The 19,279-nt window shown below is 42.7% G+C and overlaps 1 pseudogene; it reads right to left on the minus strand.

The window, feature by feature from the left end:
* LOC128572387 (PHD finger protein 6-like) overlaps positions 1 to 19,279 on the minus strand; it is a 283,036-nt pseudogene that overhangs the window by 24,055 nt on the left and 239,702 nt on the right.

A 19,279-nucleotide genomic window follows, 5' to 3' on the forward strand; every position in this document is an offset into this window, starting at 1 on the left:
TTTCAGGGTTGTCTAAACCATGAGTGGTCTAAATTGAGTTACTAGTTAGAAAGAATTGGTCAAGAAGAGAAAAAGCCTCAGTACCAGAGGAAAGCCAGGTTGCTTGCTTCTCCCTCTCTTGTAGGATTTAGCTGCACACACGAGGGCTGGATGGCTACAGCCACGGCACAGGCTGGAACGACTGACTCCTTCATTTCACCAGTTTTCAGAGTCTAGGAATTTTACTCTTTTGCCTCCAGAGTGTGGAGAAAAAAAGGTTTGATTCTCATCAGCACAATAATAATGTCTGACTATGCAATTTGATACAAAAGCTTGCAATGTTTCTTCGTTTACCTCAGAATTTGGTGAAGTTTGCACCATGTATTTGTGGTTTCCTTTACAATTGTTAACTGATGGAGTTTTCTACTTGTAGCCTGCTAGTGATTAGCTAGCCAGATAGTATGAGACAGTGATGAGCAGTGACTGTGTAAGATTTCACTTCAGAATTCTCAGAAGTCCTGGCTTCTATAAGAATTTTATTACCCACAACCACCCTGGATATTTAAACAGCGCAAGCACACACACACACAGGCTTCAGAAGGTATTCGGACTTTTGGACTGGGTAAACTAATCAGAACAACCCTTTGCTGACCCTGTTCTAATGGACAAGAACCCAGTAAGAAGCATTATCAGAAGGGGGCAGTCCACTATCCTGCTCTCTTTCTCTGTCTGTCTGTCTCTTTCTATACATTTTTGGCATCTGGTCTTGAGAATCAGTGGAGTGGAGTCAGGACAATGTATGAGTCCAAATTTTACCATTAGCTTTTGGTGTGACTTTAGATAACTCTATTCACCATTTTTTCATCTGATAAATGACATAATAATTCTACTTACCTCTTGGAGGTGTTGTGCGGATCAAAGGAGATAGAGAATGTAGTGCTGTTCCTGGTTATGTGTCCCTTGATGTCACTGTCACAAAAAATTTATTCTCTAACGAGCATAGCCCGCAGAGGCTTTCTGGAAGGGTCCTGGCCCTTAGCCTTCACTCCTCTTCCACAATGAGAAGTTTACAGCCAGCTGGTCTAGCAACTCATAGCACTTTTTTCTGGATGCAGCACACAGGATGACAGGTTCCCAGTTCCTATTCCTGAGGCAGGGGAAACAGGGCTCACAGGGGAAACAGGGCTCACAGGGGAAACAGGACTCACATGTGTTAGTGAAAAGAGCTCCAGGCTTCCCAACTGTGGGGCAGGGGTGATGAAGAAGCTGTCCTTAAGGCTGAGGAGTCTGCTGTCTTCCCATTGAAGCAGGGTGTGATGTAGCATACTGAAAATGGGGAATTATTCAGCAGGTTATAAAGCATCCTGAAATGATGGCTCCCCACATCACACACACCCCATTTTTGTTTTTGGTGGAACATCTCTATAGAAATAGTGTCGGGCTAAAGTCACAGTAATTATTGAGAAAAGACGCACCTCTTCACCTGTGTCCTGAGAGGACAGAGTGGCTATCAGGAATGTTTCCCAGAGGGAGGGATGAATAGTGAGTTTCCTGGAGGGCTTCTCCAGAGTGGAAGAGTGGGCTGGATCTCTTCCCTGGAAGGTGGGCCCCTCTCTCCTGCTGACCTTCATAAAATTGAGAATATCCCCCTGGGACTGGTGAGAACTAAGGCACGCTTGAGCTCCTGATCATTCCTTAAACCCACAGTGAAGGTGTCACAGGTGTTATGTATGGCAAAGAAAGAGAATTGCCTTTTGTCTTCTCTTCTAGGATTTGACTTGAGGGTTAAGGTGGTATTTATACTTTTATGTAGCATAATGATAGTAGGTCTGCTACAGTTTGTAGACTCTTGGAAATGAAAAGGGTGTAGACATTCTCTTTTATGTATGTGTTACTTTTACAACAGCTCTGATCAGTTGTCATGAGTGCATGGTTGACCACCTGTGATAAAGAGGTCACTAGCTTCTGTAGAGGACTATGATAAAGACTGTGAACTCTGGCTGGGTTTGAATCCTCCCACTTATTTCCTATAACTGGCCTCGGAGAGCTATTTAATTTACTCATTTGTTAAATGGGAATAATAATAATAATGGCATCCTCAAACAGGTGTTATGGGGATCAATTTGAATTAATATCTGAATGTCATAATATCAAGCCCGGCCCATAGCTAGCACTTATTTTTTTTTCATTAGAGTTATTGATATAAGGTCTTTAAAAAATTGAGTAAAATACCAAGTGAAAATTGAGTAAATACCAAGTGAAATTTGTTAAAATGTCACTTATTACTATGTTGAACTTTGGAATCAAAAGCTCAATCTTTGAAGGGAAGAACACATTTGATAAACTCATAATACCAGATTTCAAGAATTAAAGTAAAGATTTTTTTTTAATTGTTAAATCATAGCTGTGTACATTAGTGCAATCAAGGGGTACAATGTGCTGGTTTCATATACAATCTGAAATATTCTAATCAAACAGTTCAATGTAGCTTTCATGGCATTTTCTTAGTTATTGTATGTAGACATTTATATTCTGCATTTAGTAAGTTTCGCCTGTAGTCATTCTAAGATGCACCATAAGTGTGGCCCCACCCATTACCCTTCCTCCACCCTAACCTCCCCCCTCCCTTCTCCTTCCTTGGCCCTTTCCCCATAGTCTTGTGCTATAGTTGGGTTATAGCCTTCATGTGAAAGCTATAAATTAGCTTCATAGTAGGGCTGAGTACATTGGATACTTTTTCTTCCATTCCTGAGATACTTTGCTAAGAACAATACGTTCCAGCTCCATCCATGTAAACATGAAAGAGGTAATGTCTCCATCTTTCGTTAAGGCTGCATAATATTCCATGGTATACATGTACCACAATTTCTAGTCCATTCGTGGGTCGATGGGCACTTGGGCTTCTTTCATGACTTAGCAATTATAAATTGAGCTGCAATAAACATTCTGGTACAGATGTCTTTGTTATGTTGTAATTTTTGGTCTTCTGGGTATAAACCTAGTAAAGGAATTATAGGATCAAATGGCAGGTTTATTTTTAGGTCTCTAAGTATTCTTCAAATATCCTTCCAGAAGAAACGTATTAGTGTGGATTCTCACCAGCAGTGTAGAAGTGTGCCCCTTTCTCCACATCCACGCCAACATCTGGATTTTGTTATGTGGGCTACTCTTACTGGGGTTAGGTGATATCTTAAAGTAGTTTTGATTTGCATTTCTCTGATGATTAAAGATGATGAGCTTTTTCTCATGTGTTTGTAGATCGTGCGTCTGTCTTCTTTACAGAAGTTTCTCTTCAAGTCCCTTGCCCACCCTGTGATGGGATCACTTGTTCTTTTCTTGCTAATACGTTTGAGTTCTCTGTGGATTCTGGTTATTAGATGTATAACCTGCAAATATTTTCTCCTATTCTGAGGGCTGTCTGCTTGCTTTACTTTCTATGTTCTTGGTTGTGCAGAAGCTTTTTAGTTTGATCAGGTCCCAATAGGGTATTTTTGATACTGCTTCAATTGCCTGGGGAGTCCTTCTCATAAAATATTCACCCAGGCCGATTCCTTCAAGAGTTTTCCTGCACTTTATTCAAGTATTTTTATAGTTTCATGTCTTAAGTTTAAATCTTTTATCCAGTGAGAGTCTATCTTAGTTAATGATGAAATGTGTGGATCCAGTGTCAATCTTCTACAGGTTGCCAGCCAGTTTACCCAGCACCATTTGTTAAATAGGGAATCTTTTCCCAACTGAATGTTTTTAATTGGCTTGTCGAACATCAAATAACAGTAAGTAGCTGGATTCATCTCTTGGTTCTCTATTGCGTTCCAGACATCTACTTCTCTGTTTTTGTGCCCTACGATGCTGTTTTGATCACTATCGATTTATAGTACAGTCTCAGGTCTGGTAGCATGATTCCTCCTGCTTTGTTTTTATTGCTGAGTAATGTTTTGGGTATTCAAGGTTTTTTCTGATTCCATATAAAATGAAGTATTATTTTTTCAAGATCTTTAAAGTATGACAATGGAGCTTTAACAGGAATTGCATTAAAATTATATATTGCTTTGGGTAGTATAGACATTTTAACAATGTTGATTCTTCCCAGCCATGAGCATGGTATGTTTTTCCATTTGTTAACTTCTTCAGCTATTTCTTTTCTTAAAGTTTCATAGTTCTCTTTGTAGAGATCTTTCACATCTTTTGTTAGGTATACTCCCAAATATTTTATCTTCTTTGGCACTACTGTGAAAGGAATAGAGTCCTTGACTGTTTGTTTGGCTTGGTTATTGTTGGTATATATAAAGGCTACAGATTTATGGGTGTTGATTTTGTGGCCTGAGACATTGCTGTATTCCTTGATCACTTCTAAAAGTTTTGTAGTAGAATCCCTAGTGTTCTCCAGATATACGATCATATCATCTGCGAATAGTGTAAGTTTGATCTCTTCTGACACTATGTGGGTACCCTTGATCACCTTTTTCCCCCTAATTGCAATGGCTAAAACTTTCATTACAATGTTAAAGAGCAATGGAGACAATGGGCTACCTTGCCTGGTTCCTGATCTAAGTGGAAATGATTTCAATTCAATATTGGGTGTGGGTTTTCTGTAGATGGCCTCTATTAGTTTAAGAAATGTCCCTTCTATACCAATTTTCTTAAGTGTTCTGATCATGAAGCAATGCTGGATATTATCAAAAGCTTTTTCTGCATCAATTGAAAGAATCTTATCGTCCTTATTTTTTAGTTTGTTTATGTGCCGAATTACATTTATAGATTTACTTATATTGAACCAGCCTTGAGACCCTGGGATAAATCCCACTTGGTCGTGGTGTATAATTTTTTTTGATGTGTTGTTGGATTCTGTTTGTTAGGATCTTATTGAGTATTTTAGCATCAATGTTCATTAGTGATATTGGTCTATAATTTTCTTTTCTTGTTGGGTCTTTCCCTGGTTTGGGTATCAAGGTAATGTTTGCTTCGTAGAATGTGTTGGGTAATATTCCTTCCTTTTCTATATTTTGGAAGAGTTTTAGTAATATAGGTACTACTTCTTCTTTAAAGGTTTGGTAATATTCTGATGTAAAGCCATGTAGTCCTGGGCTTTTCTTTTTATGGAGATTTTGTATAGTTGATGCTATTTCAGTACTCGATATAGGCCTGTTTGACATTTCCACTTAGTTCTGGCTGAGTCTTGGTAGGTGGTGTACTTCCAGGTATTGGACAATTTCTTTCAGATTTTCATATTTCTGAGAGTATAGTTTCTTGTAGTATTCATTAAGGATTTTTTGAATTTCTGAGAGGGTCTTTTGTTATTTCATTGTTACCATTTCTGATTGATGAAATTAGAGATTTTACTCTTTTTTTTTTCCTGTTTACGTTGGCCAAAGGTTCATCTATTTTATTGATTTTTTCAAAAAACAAACTTTTAGATTTATTCATCTTTTGTATAATTCTTTTGTTTTCAATTTCATTTAATTCTGCTCTAATTTTGGTTATTTCTTTTCTTCTGCTTGGTTTGGGGTTGGAGTGTTCTCCCTTCTCCAGTTGCTTGATATGTCCCTTTAAGTTATTAATGTCCTCTCTTTCTGTTTTCTTGAAGAAGGCTTGCAGTGCTATAAATTTCCCTCTTAGGACTGCCTTTGCGGTATCTCAGAGGTTCTGATATTTCGTGTCTTGATTATTGTTTTCTTCCAAAAATTTGGTGATTTCCTTCTTAATCTCATCTATAACCCATCTATCCTTCAGCATAAAGTTCTTTAGCTTCCATGTTTTTGTATGGGTATGCAGGTTCCAGTTGTTATTGAGTTCAAATTTTATTCCATGATGGTCTGAGAAGATGCAGGGAATAATTTCTATTTTTTTAAATTTGCTGAGGTTAGATTTGTGGCCTAGGATGTGGTCGATTTTGGAGTATGTTCCGTAGGCTGTTGAGGAGAATGTGTATTCAGTTTTGTTGGTATGAAATGTTCTGTAGATGTCTGTTAAGTCACGATGTTGCATGGTTAAGTTTAAATCTAATATTTCTTTGCTTAGCTTCTTCTTGGAGGATGTATCCAGCACTGCTAAACGGGTGTTAAAATCTTTAACTACTATGGAACTGGAGGAAATCAAGTTGCTTATGTCTGTTAGAGTTTCTCTTATAAATTGAGGTGCGTTATGGTTGGGTGCATAAATATTAATAATTGAGATCTCATCATATTGATTATTACCTTTAACAAATATGAAGTGTTCATCCTTATCCATCCTTATTTCGGTTGGTTTAAAGCCTGTTGCGTCTGTGAATGGGATAGCAACGCCTGCTTTTTTCTGTTTTCCATTTCCCTGGAATATATATGACCATCCCTTCACCTTGAGTCTATATTTGTCTTTTAATGTAAGATGCAATTCTTGGATGCAGCAGATATCTGGCTTGAGTTTTTGTATCCAGTCAGCCAACCTGTGCCTCTTTAGAGGACAATTTAAACCATTCACATTAATTGAGAATATTGATAAGCCATTCGAGAGTCTGGTGGACATTTTCAATCCTTTTGTGACTGTGGAAGTTGAAATTTGATCATAATTTTCTGGGTGGGTTTACTTTTGTGGTGGAGGATTACGCTGGTCTTTATGGAGTATAGGTTTGAGAATATCCTGGAGAGCTGGTTTAGTTATGGCATATTTCTTCAACATGTTAATGTCATTGAGGTATTTAATTTCCCCATCAGAAATAAAACTCTGTTTAGATAGGTACAGGATCCTGGGTTGAAAGTTATTTTGTTTTAGGAGATTAAAAGTCGATGACCATCCTTTTCTAGCTTGAAAGGTTTCAGCAGAGAGACCTGCAATTATTCTAATATTCTTGCCCTTGTAGGTGATGATTTTCTTTTGTCTGGCTGCTTTCAGAATTTTCTCCTTCATATTAACTTTTGTGAAATTGATTATGATGTGTCTAGGGGATGTCTTATTTGGGTTGAGTCGTGCTGGAGTTCTGAAACTGTCTGCTGTCTGAATTTCGGAATCTCTTGACATGTCTGGAAAGTTCTCCTTCACAATCTCATGGAGAAAAGACTGTGCCTTGTGAAGCCACTTTGTTGCTTTCGGGGATCCCTATAAGACGAATATTGGGTTTCTTCAAATTGTCCAAGAGCTCTCAGAGAGAGTGAACTGTTTTTGCTCTCCATTTCTCTTCCTCTTTTATAGTTCGAAAGCTTTGTCTTCAATGTCAGAAATCCTATCTTCTGCTTGCTCCATTCTGTTGCTGAGGGATTCTACTGTGTTTCTCAGATCTTTGAGGGATGCAACTTCTTGTCTCAATGTGTCATTATCTTTGGTCATTTAGTCTTTCAATTCGTTGAATTCTTGAGATACCTTTTGAGTTACTGCTTGGAATTCTAATTTGATCTTATTTGCTATCCAGATTCTGAATTCGATTTCTGACATCTCAGCTATATGTTTGTGCATGTGATCTTGTGCTGTGTCTTCCCCATTTATCCTTCGGGGAGTTGATCTACTCTGATTATTCATATTGCCAGAGTTTTTCTGTTGATTTTGCCTCATGATTGTTTTTCACTGTTTCCTCTGGCTGTCCTCAGAGTTGGAAAGGTGTCTCTCCAAGATTAGACCCCAGTGGGATCACTCTATTGTTGCTGGATCTTTGTAGGGAGTGACCCTGTGTAATTCCTCTGCGGCTGCCCCAGCTTGGGAGTTCTGATTGTGGAAGCAGCTCAGGAGTGTGACACACCTGGATCCAGCAATAGGGTGGGAGGTGGTGCACACAGTTCTGGCAGTGCCTGGCACCCAGTGACTTTGGCACAGAGAGCCGAAGGCTCCAGCAGTCTCTGGGCAGGAGAAGGGCTCTGTGCAGAGGCAGGGAGGGCTCCGGAGGGCACGCAGCTACTTTGTCCCTGGCCAGATGAGTGGGCCAGTGTGGAGGCTGGGAGGGTCAGGAGGGAGGGAAGACACAGGGTGGTGTGGTTTCTGCAGTTCCTGGTCAAGGCATGCAGAGGCCCAGTGGGCGCAGCTCTTATGGAGGTCCAGGCAGTGTCAAGCCCAGGAGTTTGAGGTTGCTATGAGCTGTGATGACACAGTACTCTACTCAGGGCAACAGCCGAGGCTCCAGTGTGCCAAAACCGGTCTCACTGTGCCCCTTAGGGTTAAGGGTGTAAGGCAGCTCAGTCCCTGCTTTTAGGCTGCTCAGTCACTAGGTTAGTAGTTCCCACCCGATCCTTGCTCTGTGACCCTGAGGGCAGAGCTTCCCAGGGTAGTTCTCTCACAATGTCTCCCTGGGGCCCACAGCCGAATACTATTAGCTCTGTCCTGCTCAGCGGCTCATTCTTGGGCCCTAGACAATGCCCAAAGCTCTCCGCACTCCTGCTCAAGCTCTCTCCATGGCAGTTCAACTGAGTACCAAGTGCAGAAACACCAAAACAGTTCACAGTTAAGGCCTTTCCAGTTTGCAGTCTCACTGCTGCTTGTACTTATGGTTGCCGGCAGGATTAGGTCAATCAAACACACACAACCACTTGCCAGTTTTCCACTGTTTTTGTCCTCCTTTTGGGGTCCAGAAGTCCCTTGTTGACTCCCTGTATCCACAAATGGATGATTATAGGCAGATCTCACCAGCCAGAGATGCCTGGAGTCTTATCTCCCCAGACTCACCATGCCCAGTTGTAAGGAAGTTGTTACTCAGCCACCATCTTGCTCCACCCCTAAAGATTGTTTTAATTAAAGTAGTGTGGTATTAATTTGAATAGCGTAGTGTTAATTAAAGCAGTGTGGACAAATAGAACAAGAGTCCAGACGTCAGTCCCCTCTCTACTCATTATGTTGATTTAGCAAAACTTTCCAGACAATTCAGTGGAGCAAAAGAAAGTCAAATAATGGAATATCTGTAGGGAGAAAGACAACTTGTTCTAACATTGTACTGTACACACACAAAAACAATCTAAGATGGATCATAGAGCTATATATAAAAGGTAAAATGTAATACTTCTAGAAGAAATCATAAGATAGTATCTTCATGGCCTTGAGGTAGACCAAGATACTCATCTCCTGGTATTATGCAGTGGTGCCTTATTTAGCTCATTTGGTGAGGTCATGTTTTCTTGGATGTTCTTGATGCTTGTGGATGTTTGTTGGTGTCTGGGTATTGAAGAGTTAGGTATTTATTCTAACCTTTTCAGTCTGGGCATATTTGTACCCATTCTTTTTGGTAGTCAGAGGGAACAGAGTGTTGTGATCTAAGTCTTTGGTCACTGCAGCCATGTCAGCACTAGCAGGAGGTCCAGCACAGCAATGCCATGAGTCCTGCAGCCTCCTGGTGGTACTGCCTTGGTGGGCCTGAGTAAGACAGGTGAGAATTGCCTGGATTACTGTCTCACTCTCTTCCTTCACTTTCCCCCAAATAGAAGGAGTCTAACTCTCTATGCTGGGCTGCCTGGAGTTGGGGGAGTGATGATGCAAGCTTGTTCCATAGCACCACAGTTCTGGTCACACCAGATTATGTAGCCTGGAGACTGCTGGTGTTTATTCAAGACCCAAGTGCTCTTTTTGTTTGAGAAATGGCCATATCACCCTTGGTAGAGTGGTGTCACAGCTTACAGTAACCTCAGACTCTTGGGCTTAAGCGATTCTCTTGCCTCAGCCTCCCAAGTAGTTGGGACTACGGACTCCCACCACAATGCCTGGCTATTTTATTTTTGCAGTTGCTAGCTGGCCCAGGTGTGAACCAACCACCCTCGGTGTATGTGGCTGGCACTGTAACCACTGTACCACGGGCACCAAGCTGGCCCAAGGGCTCTTTAGTCAGCAGGTGGTGAATTCTGCCAGGGCTCTGTCCTTGCCTTCAGGGAAGCACTTCCCTTCTGGTCCAGGATTACATCTCGTAATGTAATCTAGGAGCTAATGACTGAAATCAGGGGCTTTAGGCATCTGTGTGGTACTTTATTTTATGGTGGCTGAACTAGTACCTAACATGTATGACAAACTTCCCTGTATTCTTCCCTTTCTTTTTTCCAATTGGAAGGAGCTTTGCCTGAGCTGCACTGCCTAGAGTTGGGGGAGGGGTGATACGAGTACTCCCTTTGCCACTACAGCTGGTGTTCCAGCTGTTTGCACCCCACATCCACTGGATGGAAGCTCAGAACACCACTAAGACTTGCCCAAGGACTACAGTCCTTGTAGCCTGACTGCATTTCACATTTATTCCTGGCCTCAGGCCACTTTCATCAACTGGTGGTGGAGCTAACTGGAACTCAGGTCCTTACTGCTAGGGTGAAAGATTCCCTTCTGGAGCTGGTCTGAATGCTACCTTCATGGGTGCCAGCAGAATTATACCCTGTGTTGTGTTGCCTGTGATAGGGTGGCCCTGACTTCCAATACGAAGTCCCACAGTCCTTTGTCCTCCTTTCCCCAAGCACATAGATTCTCTCCCCACCCAGTGCTGGCCTGACACTGGGGGATGGTGGAGGTGTTATGAGGTTTTGTGGACAGAGCAAACCATCTTTGCTATGTTCCTCAGTGCCTCTTTCCATGTTATGATGGTAAAACTAGGTACTGTGACTGCTCATCTGTTGTTTGGTTCTCATGAAGGTGATTTTCTGTGTGCTTAGTTGTTCAATTTGATGTTCCTGCAGGGGGAGAATCCTTGGAGGGTTCTATTTGGCCATCTTGCTCCACCTCTTGACAATGCAAAGGTTTTTAAACAGAACATAGCTGCACACACACACTGGTACACACACAATTACAAATGATCAAATGTAAAATGATCAATTGTAAAATTCATATAAGGAGATTTAAAGGATGAGCCACAAAATGAGAGATGATCATCAGTATACATCCTTAATACAAGGACCTCATCTACTATTATAGTTGTATACTGAAATGAATATATATACAAAACAATACCTGTTCTTATCTGTGATGTAGATAAATTGCAAAATCTTTTTTCATTCTTCATTATTAGGACTTTTTTTTTTTTTTTTGGTTTGCGTATTATGAGTCCAGTTGCTATGAATGTTTTTTTTTTTACATGTTTTTTTGGTAGTCACTGCACTCAATTCTTTTGGATATGTGGCTAGGACTAGAAATGCTCTGTTATAGGATACAGGGATACTGCCTAACAATTTTCCAAAATGGTTTTACCAACATAAATTTCCACCAGCAGAGTACAAGGTTTCCAGTTACTCTGCAGTCTTGCCAACACTTAGTATTGTCAATGTTCATTTCGGCTATCTGAGCAGTAGGTAGTGGTACTCATTGTAGATTTAATTTGCCCTGTCCTATTGAGTTAATGAGGTTGAGCATCTTATCTTTGCATAATCTAGTTGATTATTTGGATATCGTCTTTCATGATGCATTTATTTAAATCTTTTGCCCATTTTAAAATCAGTTGTTTATTTTGTAAAATGTCACTGAGTTTGAATATTCTCCAGCTTTCTTGGGTATACTTGACAAATACAAATTGTGTGTATTTAGGGTGTATAACTTGATATTTTGATGTATGTCTTCATGGTGAAGTAATCAGCATAATCAAGTTAATTAACATGAACATTCATGTGTTAGTATTTTCATTTGTCCCTTTGTGTATGTGTGTAAAATATACAACAATAGTGGGTTTTTCATATAATTTGAATTTTGTGTTTTAGTTAATATACTTGAAAGTTTCAATATTCTCATCATCTCATTGAATATAATATTCCAGGCCATGTACACGTGGTTCATGCCTATAATCCCCTGGGATGCTGAGTCAGGAGGATTGCTTGAGACCACGAGTTCAAAACCAGCCAGATCAACACAGCAAGACCCTGTCTCTACAAAAATTAGAGCTGATGCATGCTTGTAGTTGCAGATAGTTGGAAGGTCAAGCAGGAAGATCTCTTGAACCCACAATTCTGAGGTTACAGTGAGCTGTGATTGTACCACTTCACTCCTGGGTGAGTGACTCTGTCTAGAAAAGCAAACAATCAAAATGTATAATATTCCATGATGTGAGTATAATAAACTGTAAAATAATTCCACAGTTGTTGAAAGTTTTTTTGTCCATTTTTTGATTTTATGAATAGCCAACTAACGCACATCCCTGAGTCAGTATAATGCTATTGTGAAGAAGAAACACGATGTGTGTGAACAGTTATGCCCCACAGTATCTGATTTGTTCCAGAGACCACTTGGCAGTTACAGATGCTGGGGGTAGGAAAACCTCTTCTCCACATTTGCACAGCTATTGAAGTAAGTGGGATGTACTGCTAAAACTGCATTATGAGGTCAAGTGTGGAGCCCCCAAAGTATAATGTCCATGTCTCCTAGTTTCCAGGAGGAAATATTTCTTAAAAGAAAACTTTATTGAGGATGCATATCAAAGAGAGGAGAGAGTGGAAGCTGGTGGCAAGAGAAGGGCTGCAGAGTTTAAGACAGACATGAGAGTTGGGAGACAGTTCAGAGGATAGCTATCATCTGATAAAGACTTTACAAAAGAAGGTTTAGGAAAAAGGTGGAGGACTATTGGGATTATGTACACCTGACATGAAGAGCCTCAATAAAGTGTGGCATACTAGTTGAAATTTGGACGTTTGCAGGGTGATTATATAGAACAGATTTTCTCAGGCTTTGTGTGTGTGCCAAGGAATTTAGGAAAGATCATCTTCACATGGCTCATGGGAGACTCAGGTGAGGCTGCTCAAGACTAGATTCTGCCTGATGGCAGACACTCCTAGGTCCTACTTTACCAACATGGGCTGAGGGAGTGAACAGTTTATCACACAGTGACCTAGGCTTGGCTTGGGGAGTCGCAGACCTGTTATGAAATTAATGTAGAGGGCTGGGGCTATCTGTTCTTTAGGTAGGATTAGAAGAAAAAAAAGTATGGTAAATTTAATAAATGGAAGATTAAAGTGAAAGGAGGGAACTATTCCTTACTGAATTTGAAAACATTGGACTCATTCATCAAAGCATGTGCATGTGTGTGTGTGTGTGTGTGTGTGTGTGTGTGTAGAGGATGTCTGAAGTCCTTGTACAGTTTAAGTTTCACTAACTTCAGAAAAATAAGTGTTCTAAATTTACCCCCAATATCACTTGAAGTTTTAATTATATACATTTATTTTATACTTATTTTAGTGTTGTCATGTTGAATAATATATTATTAGTTTTATTCGAGTCAGCCATTCTGATTGAAAACACTAAAGGCTGACTAGAAAACATTTGCTATTCAACATTCATAAAACTAAGTGTAATAGAACTTTAGCTTTTATATCTGTGTTAGTGTGGGGTAAACAAAATTTGGTAGATAACACAGATTTGAAGATCTGTATAATCACGAGAGTATAAAAGTCTGGGTACAACCAGAAACTCCAGCTATTTCAGATTTCCAAGGTCCAAGGCTAAGAAAGGCCCACAAAGTGGGAGTCAGGTGATATTGGGGTTACAGATAAAACAAACAGAACATTTCATTGAGGCAAATATATGGCATGCAGGAAGGGTGAAATGTAAAATGGGATGTAAAATGTAAAATGGGATGGCAGGGGAGGGCAGAGGGACCTGCTGGATGGTGGGTGGGGGCGGGTGTGTGTGGCCACGCCCTCCTCCTGTTTTCCCCTCCCCACCCTCAGAGCCCCTTTATGACTCTCCTGTGCTCTGTGATGCAGGCCTGAGGCCACAGCCAAGCTTGGGCACCCTCAGCACTCATTTCCATCAGGCAGCCCTGCTATCCTGAGAGTGCAGAAGAGTCTCTGTTTTCTGAACCACCATACTGATCCCTGGCTGAGTTCAATCTCAGCTTTCTTGAATATCACCTGCTCCTCCCCTTTCTGATTGGTTTGGGATTATTCCTTTTGTACCTCTACTACCTTGGGTTGAAAGCATTCTGGGAAAATTAAGACATCCAAAAGGTAAGGAACACCCAAGAGAGATTTACTGTTGCTGTTTCCCATTCTTCTTTCCAAATATCTAAATGAATCTGATTGGCTTGGAGAGCGATTGAGCATCACTCCTCCAGGGGGAGAGGTTGGACAGGGCTAGGTGTTCAGGAGGATGAAGGCTTCCACCTTAGGCTCACAGGCTGCCTATGTGGGTGTGGTGGAGGCTTCAAGGATAAAGCCCCAAACACGTGATTTTGTGGTTCTGGGTTGGCATATTTAGAAAGTGATACTTGATTGTTGCTTTTCTTTTCTTTTCTTTTTTTTTTTTTTTTTGCAGTTTTTGGCCAGGGCTGGGTTTGAACCCACCACCTCTGGCATATGGGGCTAGCGCCCTACTCCTTTGAGCCACAGGCGCCGCCCAGATTGTTGCTTTTTCTTAATACATATAACTCAGCCAATGCTTCCTTCATGTTGAGCTGACCAGGAGAACAATGTCCAGACCATCCAAGCTCTGTCCTCAGAACACAGTGTCCTCTGAGGGAGCAGATGTGACTGTTGTCTTCCGATTCTGTGTCTCCTTGAGCAGAGGACTTCTGAGAACACCAAGTAGAGATACAATCACCATAGCCTCCTTTGAGTTTTTCAAAGAAGGAAAATGGGAAATAATGTATCACTTTTAAATATGACAAGAGGAACACATTTCTATTTGTTAAAATGGAAGGGCACATTATTCTTGGATAACGAATGTCTGAGCCTTTTAGGGAAGAGGCGTGACAGAAACAAGTCTCAGCCTCTCATTCTTTTCCTTTTGTTCTCTGCAGCACCAGAGCAGACCCAACAGGGGAAAGGAAGGTGGAACAGTGAAAGGTAAGGACGTGTAATTGACCGAGCTCTCCAATGGTGAGCCTTTCTGGTCCATCCATGAGGCCCCAAGTCCATACAATCTCTCTGGGAAAACAGAGCCCTCCAAGGAAGGCTCATAAGAACATAATAAGCCTGGAGATACCTCTCAGAGTCTCTGCTCTGCCCATCTGCGGGCAGGAAGCAGTGACAGACCTGGGTACTGGGTGTTCCTCAATAGGTGACCATAGGAGATGTCTGGGAAAGACTACAGTTTGGTCTGGGGTCGGCACTTCTGTCTCCTGACTGTATCAGCCCTTTGACTTCCTGGGTGCTCAGCTTCCTCTTTGAAGGAACCACTGATGTCTGAGCATCACGTGATGGTTTTGAGCACCAGGTGGGGTAATGTACTTGATAAATGAAACCACATAGACGTGAACCTTGTTAATATTACTGTTGACCATTTGACCTTGTTGGCCGATTTTGGGCCATCAGAGTTTAATAACCCAGGGGTCTCTCCTAAAGGGACTCCGGTATGATCCCTGTACTCCTATCTTCCTTACATATCACCTACTCTCCTGGTTTCCCAGGTTTGGAGAGTTACCTAAAGAGAAGCAGAAGAGTGAAGGAAGCTGCTTTCTGCTCTGAAAAGGTGATGAATCTTTCCATGTGTTTCCTGGACCCCTTTGAAAGCATGCTCTATACATGTTAGGGATTCAGTGCATCCTGCCATGGTCATGATCATGGTAGCCATGGGATGGGATGCTATGGGATAGGGATGTGAGCAATAGCCTTGGGTGGAGGGCACCGAGGGTATTATGAAGTCATAGGTGGGGAGAGTTGGGGGAGCAGGCTTCAGGTGGCCCCACCCTGCTAGGTGAGCAGGACCCCTTTTCCAGACCCCTGGATCTGGCTGCAGCTTTGTGCCTCCTGTCTTCTAAAGCCTCCAGGCCAGCATCTTGATACTGTCCACATTCATCAGCCATGTGTCCAGAACCCCTTTGAGACGGGTCATGGAACAACTGCTAACGTCAAGCCACTGGTGTCCTGTGAGTCCCTGAAGATGCTGCTCCCTCTGCAGGCTTGTTCACTCCCGTGGTTTCCGTAAGTCCATCTTCAACCACTCTGCCCTCTGCACTCTCAGCGAGCCCCCCAGGAGAATTAACACCAACTTCTCTGCCCACACCTTCTTCACCTTCACCATCCAATGTTGTTCCTGACCTGAGGACCACCTTATGTGACTTAACTGCACCCTCACCACTCAGTAACTCTCTGTTCTCAGAGCCTGTTCCTCTGGATTCCACATTCCCAGTGGATTTTCTACATACCAGCCACTTGCCTTTTCTCCACTCCCAACACGCTCAGAGAGATTTTGTTCTTTGATCAGAGGCGATTTTCTTTCTTTTTTTTAGAGACAGAGTCTCACTTTGTCACCCTTGGTAGAGTGCCATGACATCACAGCTCACAGTAACCTCCAACTCCTGGACTTAGGCAATTCTCTTGCCTCAGCCTCCCCAGTAGCTGGGACTACAGGTACCTGCCACAACGCCCGGCTATTTTTTTTTTTTGTTGCAGTTTCGCTGGGGCTGGGTTTGAACCCACCACCATCGGTATATGGGGCCGGTGCCCTGCTCAGTGAGCCACAGGTGCCGCCCCAGAGGTGATTTTCTCTCTTGACCTGTCAAGTTATTTAATCTCTGCCTTTCCTGAGATGTCAATCCTTTACCAAGTTAGTCCCAGGAATTGGTCCTACTGATTCCTATGTTCATCATGAGGCACCACCATCCCAGTCTGCTTCACCACCACCACATGGCACTTTAGCTGTGACTCAACCTGAACCTATTTTCATCTACTCAAGCTGCTTCTGGAGATGTTCTCTCCAGATGGTGTAGATGAGCTGTCCACTCTGTCCTAGCAACAAGAGGCACTGACCCTCCAAGCTTAGCAGTGAAGAATTCTGGTGGCAGCCTCTATCTTCTAAGTTTCTTGCCCTTCACCTTCTAAAGCTTCAGTTGTGGGAGACCCTGCTGCCAACCTTGTAACATCTGGTTATCTCTCCCAGCCAAACTCTGATGTTCTGGCACTCTTGGAGAGACAAGTTAAAAACTGGGGTGATTTTATGATGTGGAAGGAAAAGGAAGAGAATACATGATCTTTCCCAAAGAACCTTAGGCTAGACTCCCAACTACCAAATTTGCTGTGTATAACATGCAACTTTTTGCTCAAAATTTTTGAGGTATAAACAAGGATGTGCATCGTATGTAGGTAGTATGGCTTGGGAGTGTGGGGGTGTCCAATGGGCCTTGTGCAGCTGTTGTGCTTTCCCTCTTGGGTATGCTGGGTATATGGGGCTCCAGCCCAGGAGGAGCCAAGATTTGGTGGGAATGGGCCAGTGTGGCCTCCGCCTAGTGCCATGAACAATGGAGGGGGCTGTGGTGGTTCTGGCGAGGCAGGCCCTGGCCTTGTGGGTGGAGTCTGTGGCCCAAGGGGTTGCTGCACAGAGGGGTTCAGGAGTCTTGGGTGGATATTCAGGACCATTATGGCTGCGCTTGGGTTGAGCAGCTCTGAAGCTCCTGCCCTGGAGGCCACATGATGTGTGGTAACATTGAGTGTGGCCCCTGATGTGGCATGGAAGAAATGGCTCCCAAGAGCAAGGGAAAAAGAAGCCTTAACAGAGTGGGTGGCTGCTGAAGGGTGGCACAATCTGTATGTTGTGGGCCTAGGTCTGAAATAACTGGAACACGTGAGAACAACAAATTCTGAATGTGCGCCCTCCCCACATGTATCCCTTCTGGCCAACACCTGAGGTGTGTTTTCCTGAAAGTTTGGGCAAACGTGGGTGCACAGTATACATGGCAAAATATGGTAGATTCTTCAGGGGACAATGTTAAGTATCAATTGCCAATAAGCGTGGCTCAGCAGTTTCCCTTCCTCTGTGAACCAGCAAAGGCAAACCAGAGGAAGTGCCCATGGACAGCAGCTCCTGTGTCCTAAGACCTTTGAGGATGCCATAGAGCAAAATACATCCAGCTCTCCTGGCATCTTCTGTCTCTGCTGAGTGAGTCCCTGCACTCTGTGGTCCTTGTCCCAGGTGGCTGTTCCTCCACATGTGTGTTCTTCAATATCAAATACCTTCATAGCTGAAGAATCCCCAGTAATTAACCATCTCCAGCTGCTCTCCCCTGTGTCAAACCCTGCCCAGTCTCAGTCCTTAACCCCCACTCCAGGTCCAGTCTAAGGCCCAGTTTCAATTCCCTCTCCCAATCCTATCACTGGTTCCCTATCCCAGATTAGGGTCTGCGAAGTGTGTTTTCATAAACCTCCAAATGAGGCACAGTATCTTATGCCATCTGACATTTCCCACCTGGTCTGGAATGTGTCACAGAAAGAACAGGAAATTGTGTCGGATTTATAGTCTGTGATCAAGAAATCCCAGGAGGAATTTGGCCCTCCAGTTCCAAAACTCACATTGCTCAGCCAGTCCAACCCATATCCTTCTTGGGGATTTTTCTCTTAGCACTGAGCTGAAAAAAAAAAAAAAAAAAAAAACAAAAAATAAAACAGGGCTCCATTTCATGAAGGAATTTTGGATACAGCCAAACTGGAAGCTTCCAAGAGAGGTGCTCAGAAATGCTTTCACTTAAAAAAGATGCTCAGAAGGATCAGAAACTTAGACTGAAGAGTGGCCCAAAAGATCACCTGTTGAGTGACCCAGAGAGGGTTTCAGATAAGGGTCTGGGACTAACTCTCTGAAAGACCTAGAAATCAGGGAATAATTCAAGGCCCTCAAGGGTGAGCCTGGGTCTGAAACAACTGGAAAACATGGGAACAACTAATTCTTAAGCTAGGATCTCCAAGCCCCCCAAAAGAAGCTTTAAAGCCTGTCATGAAGAACATTTAGAACAAAAAATTCAGTTACCAGCCTGGATCATCCCCTTCTGCCTCCTCCCCTGTGGACAAAGAAGTATATGGAACCCTAACACCCAACATTACACCAAGCATGAGCCAACAGAGACTGTACAGATATTTAAGAATGGCAGGCAGACACTTCTGTGCCCCCATCATGGAAGCATAGACAAGATGCATGAGGACATGCGTAGGAGCACATCTTCCCCATCACTGTCACTGAATGGATGGGGTCCTTCTGAACATCACATTAGAAAGTAAGTGATTCCCTGTGAGCAGTGCATTTCTAAATGCAGAATAAAACAGAAGGGGCAAGAAGCTTCTCTGGAAAATGGCAGCCCCCAATTGTGTCAGGAGCATTCCCCACCCATGATGCACAGAGAGCCTGTGCCCCATCCACGATCCCCTGCAGCTTTTAAGCTGGCCACTTGCCTTTGTGCACCCCTGGCACTGGTGAGATCACCAGGTGACTCTGCTTCCCTCCATTTCCTGAGAGGAAAATTCTCTCCTCTAAAATAAGAATCAACAGATTATTCCCAGTAAATGTTCTTCTAAGAGCCATGTCTTTTTTCTGTGCTGTCTTGGGGGCATGGGTTTTGGGGAAGCTAGAGTGTGTGCTTATTCGGGAAAAGTTAAGGAGTTCAAAGGAGTTAACTCCTTCCCGTTGTTTACCTTGGCCTCCAAAAGTTGACCAGTGCCCAGGAGCTCTTGTCAAGAAATTGATATTAGGTGCTCTA

Source organism: Nycticebus coucang, chromosome 20 (genome assembly GCF_027406575.1).
Source record: "Nycticebus coucang isolate mNycCou1 chromosome 20, mNycCou1.pri, whole genome shotgun sequence".
NCBI classification, from domain to species: Eukaryota; Metazoa; Chordata; class Mammalia; order Primates; family Lorisidae; genus Nycticebus; species Nycticebus coucang.